Genomic DNA, 7351 nt, shown 5'->3' on the forward strand with positions numbered 1-7351 from the left:
AAGGTGTAAAAAAATACATACAAGTGCGTATCAGCATCATAAAGATGGTTGTTAAATCTAGAGGTAGTCATAAAATAACAGAGACTAAGTAGATAGAAAAAAGCAGAGGGCCAAGAATTGATCTTTGTGGCACTGAAGGAGATGGTTCTTGGTACACCACTGAAGGGAATGAGTAGAGGGACACATAGGGACAGAAGCCTGTCCAGAAAGGAAGCAAAGATACCTAAATAGCCATTGGAGGCAGTGAGGCAGAGGGACAGCAGAGTCCACAGTGTCAGAGGATGCACTAAAGTCAAAGAAAATGAACAATAAGAAAGAAGGTAGTAATTAACTTTATGGCAGGAAAAAAAGATCCCATACTATGGCCAGAGTACTAGGCAGAAAGTGGATGAGGGCCCTGTTGTATGAGAGGTGATTAGAGAGAAGGTTCCCCCTCAGAAAGGGATGAGGCAAGAAGAGGGAGAAGGTCAAAAGTTTTTTTTATTAAGAAGAGGTGGATGGGGCAGATTTGAGAGACGGTAAGTAGGTACCCAAGAAAAGGGAGTTGTTGACAATTAATATAAAGAGAGAAAGGAACAAATAGTAGGCGGGAAAGCGAGTCAAAGAAAGCGTGCTTTTTTTAAGTAACTGGATTATTGCTGGAAGGCCCAGGGTGACGAAGGAGAATGTGTCAGAAGAGAGATGGAGGAGACCACCTTGAATCACAACTATCTTAGACTGAAGCAAGTTCCTCACACCTGCCAGGGAAAGGAAAACCGAGTGGAGGGAGAAGTCAGTTAGAATGACTTTGTGGCCACATTACTTCTGACCTCAGTGCATCCCGAAAAGCTAGGTCTTTGGGAACATTTGTCTCACATCATATAGGTTGTGGCTTCATGGTCAAAATAAGAGAGGCTAGGGTTGCTGTGGCTTCCACTACAACATCTGCGGAACAAACCATAAGGAACCATTGTTTGAGGCATTACTAGGATTCTACAATGTATGATGGATGTTTGTGATTATGAAAAAAAGCACAGCATTAAAGTGCACAATAGCAGAGGTAAAAGCAGCAAAGAGTCCTGTGGCACCTTATAGACTAACAGACATATTGGAGCATGAGCTTTTGTGGGTGAATAGCCACTTCGTCGGATGCATCCAATGAAGTGGGTATTCACCCACGAAAGCTCATGCTCCAATACATCTGTTAGTCTATAAGGTGCCACAGGACTCTTTGCTGCTTTTACAGATCCGGACTAACATGGCTATCCCTCTGATACTTAATAGCAGAGGTGCAAAAGATTGTGCAATCTTTTTTAAAACTTGCATTTTAACTTGTTGAAGTCTATCTCACTGAAGCTACACATTGCTGCTAGAATGAACAGGCAGATTGCTCCCCCGGGTGGCAGTTGAGAAAGCTGCATGCCACCCTTTTATTATTTTTTTAAATAACAGATTTTAAAACAATCATTAAAACTAATGTTAAAATTATATAATACATAGGTTAAGGAAAGACTGCCTGTACATCTCGGTATAGTGCTTAAATTATCCAAAAGTACAAAGGGTGGTTTAAAATACAATACATATAGTACATAATCAGCAATAACCCAAATCAAATTAATAATTTTAACAATACAATTTAGATATTAGCATCTAAGTATTTGGGTCCATCACTCGTGAAAAGTTATGCAGACAGCTGGTTGTAGAAAGCAAATATATTAATGAGTGTAGATTGTCTCTCAGTAATTGAGCATTTAGGATAGGTTGTCCCTTAATAGATATAATCGATCAGAGAAGTATTTCAGTTACTTTCCAACTTTGCTTCTCTTAGGCACTCCAGCTCAGCTCTCCTAGTATTGCCGATGCCCGGAGATGTGTTCTAGGTAGATGTCCCTCGACCATCTGATGGCGTCCGACACCATGAATTGCCACATCAGTCGAGTGTAGCGTTGACTGATTCTGCCTTCTCGCAACACTTGCTCATTACTGGGGTCTCATGCGCCCAGGGCTCCGACGATCAACAGTTAAGTTTGAACTTTGTAGCCCCTAGCTTTCAAGATGTCTGCCAGAAGGGCGTATTTCTCCAACTTTCGAGATTGGGTGTCCTGGAAGGCCGAGGTCCTGTTTTCAACAGGAACTGTGAGGTCTACTATGATGATCTTCTTCTGTTCCTCATTGGTGATGACAATGTCCGATCGCAGTTGGCTGTCCGTTCCAGGGACGGCTGAGATCATAGCAACCTTCCCTACGGATGGCAGGATGGCTCTGACCAGGCGGTCTTGGATGGCGTTGTTTGATCACAGCTGCCAAGCTGTGGAATGGGGCTTTCAGCTACACAAGACATGGGGTAGTGTCTCATTGGCATAGCCGCACTTCCTGCGCTATATGCCATGTTATTGTAGCCCTGTTGGACCAAGGATACTGGAGAGACAAGTTGGGGTGAGGTAATATCTTTGATTGGACCAACTTCTGTTGGTGAGAGAGAAAAGTTTTTGGGCTCACACAGAGCTCTTCTTCAGGTCTTTTTTATAGTTAGTTCTATTTATGTACTTATTTGCAGGGGTCCTAAATTTTGCTGTTTATTTTTAGGTAAACTGACACATTCTAAGGAGTAAACACTTTTTTATAAAATCAGTCCTTAAAAATAATTTGCATTACCTAAAAAAAATGGCCCCTCCAAGCCTCTTCACTTTTTGTGATTAGCTCCCAGCAAGTGTGAGACTTCTAAGGTCTGCTGGGCAACTCTATAGCCCTGCACTCCTAGAGTTGAATTCCTACTGCACACGGGGTGAGGGGGAATTTTAGGGTCCACCACAGCTCTCCAAAAATAATTTTTAGCACATTACAGGAATTTTCAATACATATTTTATTTTTGCTTCAGTTGGGTTTTGTTGCATTAATACTCCAAGAACCCCCTAGACTTAAAACATTTGACATCAATCCATGGATATAAACCAGATGGTACATTTTAGAAAAGAGCACTGACCGTGGAATACATAGAAGCAACTGCAATATGAAATACGAAATGCAAGTGGGGTTGCTCAGCTCTGCACATGAAATCCAATCAGCTGTGTGTGTGCAAGAGAAACTAAGCCCAGGCACTCAGACACTGTAGTGATGAGTGCAGTTATAAATACCAAGACAGATTAGATGGGAGGGTGTAGAGCTGACAGACTGCACAGACAACAGTGCAAAGGACCCTGCAGAAATTGTGGGAAGGCATTGGAGGACTACTGGCCCTCAACTGTGTCAGCTCCAGCCTACATTCACACTACAGTGACAGCTGACAAGGGCAGCTCACTCAAGAACTGTCATGTGCCTGGTTGTGCCTGACAACTGGTGTTACTAGCACCACCACATGAGAGAGGTTTGGGTGTGGGCAGGGGTCGAGTTAATGGGAATACTCAAGCTGTTACACATAGTAACTCTAGTAGAGGCACATTTCATGTGGGTATAAGAGCGGTTTCCCTTCCACACCTGGTAAGCAGCATGCAGGGGACAGCACCATGTGGAATATATGCAGGCTACACAGATGGGACTTGCTCCTGATAGGTATATGGCTCAACAGGACAATCCTGCTCAGAGTTCTTTCACTAACAGGGTTAAAAATCCCATATACTGTTACGTGGACAGTGACAAGCCAGGCCTTAGCAAAGCATAGTTCTACAACACATTTCTCTTGCATTCTTTCCTTCTGCCTTTTAAAAGAGACAGACCTGGCCATAGATTCACTAGACAATTCCCCAGTCAGTAAACACACAGTGTTTAGGTCAAGAACAATGGTGACTCATTCTAAAAATGTTTCCATGTAAAATGGATAAGTATTCTTCTCAGATCTCTCCACTATTTTCCACGTACACACACACACACCCCTCAGATGTCTGCTTACCTTCACGTTATGAATCTGTTTTTAAATAACCCCACACAAAATAAGACTAACTATATCACAGATACAATGGAAATATAAACTCTGTCAAATCCTCCCCCATCTCTAATACAGTAGATTAAAAATGTTTAATTTTGTGTTTAAGAATTTTAAATGCCCATCATACTACTTCATGTTTGCTGTTAAGTGTTGCTATACCTGACTTTATTTTGTATGGATTAACTCTGTTTCTATATTTCATTTAAATTGAATTCCTACTGAAAAAAATTAATAAAAGATGCTTGTGTGTTGTTTCTTCCTACCCTGTTTTCTTCCATGAAAGGTTAAATGTAGCAGTTCCAGCTGGCTTAGTCGCCGTTGCCCATCTAACTTGTGTGTGTAACTTTTCCTCACAATTTCAGTACATCCCATTCAGATTTCTGCAGTGTCTCCAATTGAACTGTTTGGTCAGAGAGAATGGATATAGAAATAGGGTGTCTAGTGTAAAAATGTATCAAAAATTTTAGAACTTTATTTTTCTTATAAATGACTACTGTATTTGGTAAATAAATGTTTAACTTTTGCCTTGTGTACCTTTATCAAACTTTAAATATGCTGTAAACAGTATACCAGATTTATCAGTGCAGAATAATAAATACCATTTATTTTCATTCTTCACACTTTTATATAAGACTTTTGATTAACTTCCCTTATTTAACAAAAGTGTATTGTGGTTTTTTTTAATTTCATTTTATAATCTGATCAAGGAAGCATCTCTTCACAGTGGTTCTCAAACTTTTGTACTGGTGACCCCTTTCACATAGCAAGCCACTGAGTGCAAGCCCCCACCCCTATAAATTAAAATCACCTTTTTATGTATTTAACACTATTATAAACGTTGGAGGCAAAGCAGAGTTTGGGATGGAGGCTGACCACTCACGACCCCACATGTAATAACCTCATGACCCCCTTAGGGGTCCCAACCCCCAGTTTGAGAACCCCTGATTTATATCTTATCTTAATTTAAATTACCTTGTATTTTAAATTGCTCAGCCCTAGGAAGCAGTATCTGCTAACAATGTAATTCACTCTTTCACTGCTACCTTATCCTTATAGCTATAAATTATTCTTTTTGCTACTACTAGAACTATCATGTAGTATTTGTTTTGCAATGTTTTTAATATCGAAGTCTTAACATAATGGAATAAATTGTAAATTTAGTCCCTGTGAATGCTAATGGATTGACAGGCATTGACAGTATTTATTCATTAATTCATTAGTCATAGCATGGATATCAGCAGTGTAAACTTCCTGTGCACCTCTCCTTTAAAGTGCCTCTACCCTGTTATGAAGGGACTTCTAGGAGGAAGTTCAAGTTCTTGGTGTCTGCTAAGACAGCCATCAAAAGTAGTACTTACCTGAGGATCTATTCTGGTTTTATTATTTGATATTAAACACTTTCTTTGACTCTACACTGACAACGAAAGCTTACCTCTCCAATTTACTTAGAATAGGTGTGGGTAAAGCAAGTGGTACTTATAATTTCAAAGTAGTATGTCCCACTCTGGATCAGTTTTTGAGACTGGGGCGAAAGAGCGCTTAAAATGAGTCCATTAAATAAAGCAAGCATGCAGTCCAAAGGATTCCTTTGGTAACCTAACTGTGAGAATCTGGAAATATTCAGATACTGTGGGGATGAGTGTGGTATAAGAACTTGTATAAAATAGAAACTCCTTTAAAAAGTGGATGTTAAATCCTAGGGTACATCTTCACTACCCACCGGATCGGCGGGTAGTAATTGATCTATCGGGGATCGATTTATCGCGTCTCGTCTAGATCCAATAAATCGATCCCCGAACGTGCTCCCCGTCGACTCCAGAACTCCACCAGAGAGAGCAGCGGTAGCGGAGTTGACGGGGGAGCCGCGGACATCGATCCCGCGTTGTGAGGACCCGAGGTAAATCAATCTAAGATACTTCGACTTCAGCTACGCTATTCACGTAGCTGAAGTTGCGTATCTTAGATCGATCCCCCCACTCCCTAATGTAGATCAGTCCCTAGTGAGAAAAATAGAAAGGCGCATAAGCTCTGTCAAATGAAGTGTAAAAATATAATTAGGAAGGCCAAAAAAGAATTTAAAATATCTAGCCAAAGACTCAAAAAGTAATAGCAAGGATGATAAGGCCATTGCAGAGAAACTAAATGCATTATTTTCATCAGTCTTCATGGCTGAGGATGTGAGGGAGATTCTCAAACCTGTGCCATTCTTTTTAGGTGACAAATCTGAGGAACTGTCTCAGATTGAGGTGTCATTAGAGAACATTTTGGAACAACTTGATAAACTAAACAGTAATAAGTCACCAGGACCAGACGGTATTCACCCACGAGTTCTAAAGGAACTCAAATGTGAAATTGCAGAACTACTCACTGTAGTCTGTAACCTATCATTTAAATCAGCTTCTGTATCAAACAACTGGAGGTTAGCTAATGTGACGCCAATTTTTAAAAAGGGCTCCAGAGGTGATCCCAGCAATTACAGGCCTGACTTCAGTACCGGGCACACTGGTTTAAACTATAGTAAAGAACAGAATTGTCACACACACAGATGAACATAATTTGTTGGGGAAGAGTCCACATAGTTTTTATAAGGGAAATCATGCCTCTTTGAGGGGGTCAACAAGCATGTGGACAAAGGGGATCCAGTGGATATAGTGTACTTAGATTTTCAGAAAGCCTTTGACAAGGCACTCACCAAAGGCTCTGAAGCAAAATAAGCAGTCATGGGATAAGAGGGAAGGTTCTCTTATGGATCGGTAACTGGTTAAAAGATAGGAAACAAAGGGTAGGAATAAATTATCAGTTTTTAGAATGGAGAGAGGTAAATAGTGTTTTCCCCCAGGGGTCTGTACTGGAACCAGTCCTATTCAACATGTTCATAAAGAATCTGGAAAAAGGGGTAAATAGTGTAGTGGCAAAATTTGCAGATGATACATAATTACTCAAGACAGTTAAGTTCCAAGTGAAGAGCTACAAAATGATCTCTCAAAACTGAGTGACTGGGTGTCACGGAGTGTGTGGGGAGACTAGCCCCCTTCCCTCCCGGCTTCCTGCGATTCATCATGACTTTCAGCCAGCCAGTAAAACAGGTTATTTAGACGACAGGAACACAGTTTAAAACAGGTCTTGCTGGTACAGACAACAGGACCCCTTTTAGTTAGGTCCATCTGGGGCCCCCAGGGGGGCCACAGCCCTGTTGGGAAGCCCAAGCCCCGTCGGGGTGCCCCTCTCCATTTCCCAGCCAACTCAAAATTGAAACTCCCTTCAGCCTCTCACTCAGCCTCCCCCAGCTCCTCCCCCAGCCTTTGTCCTTTTTCCAGTTTCCCGGGAAGAGGTGTTACCTGGCCTCCAACCCCCCACCTGGGTTCTCAGGTTACATGCTCAGGTATGCTCCCTTCCCCAGTGCAGGCCATCCCAAACTCCCCTGCAACCTTCCCAGGTTAATACTCCCCA

Source organism: Mauremys mutica, chromosome 8 (assembly GCF_020497125.1).
Source record: "Mauremys mutica isolate MM-2020 ecotype Southern chromosome 8, ASM2049712v1, whole genome shotgun sequence".
NCBI lineage: Eukaryota > Metazoa > Chordata > Testudines > Geoemydidae > Mauremys > Mauremys mutica.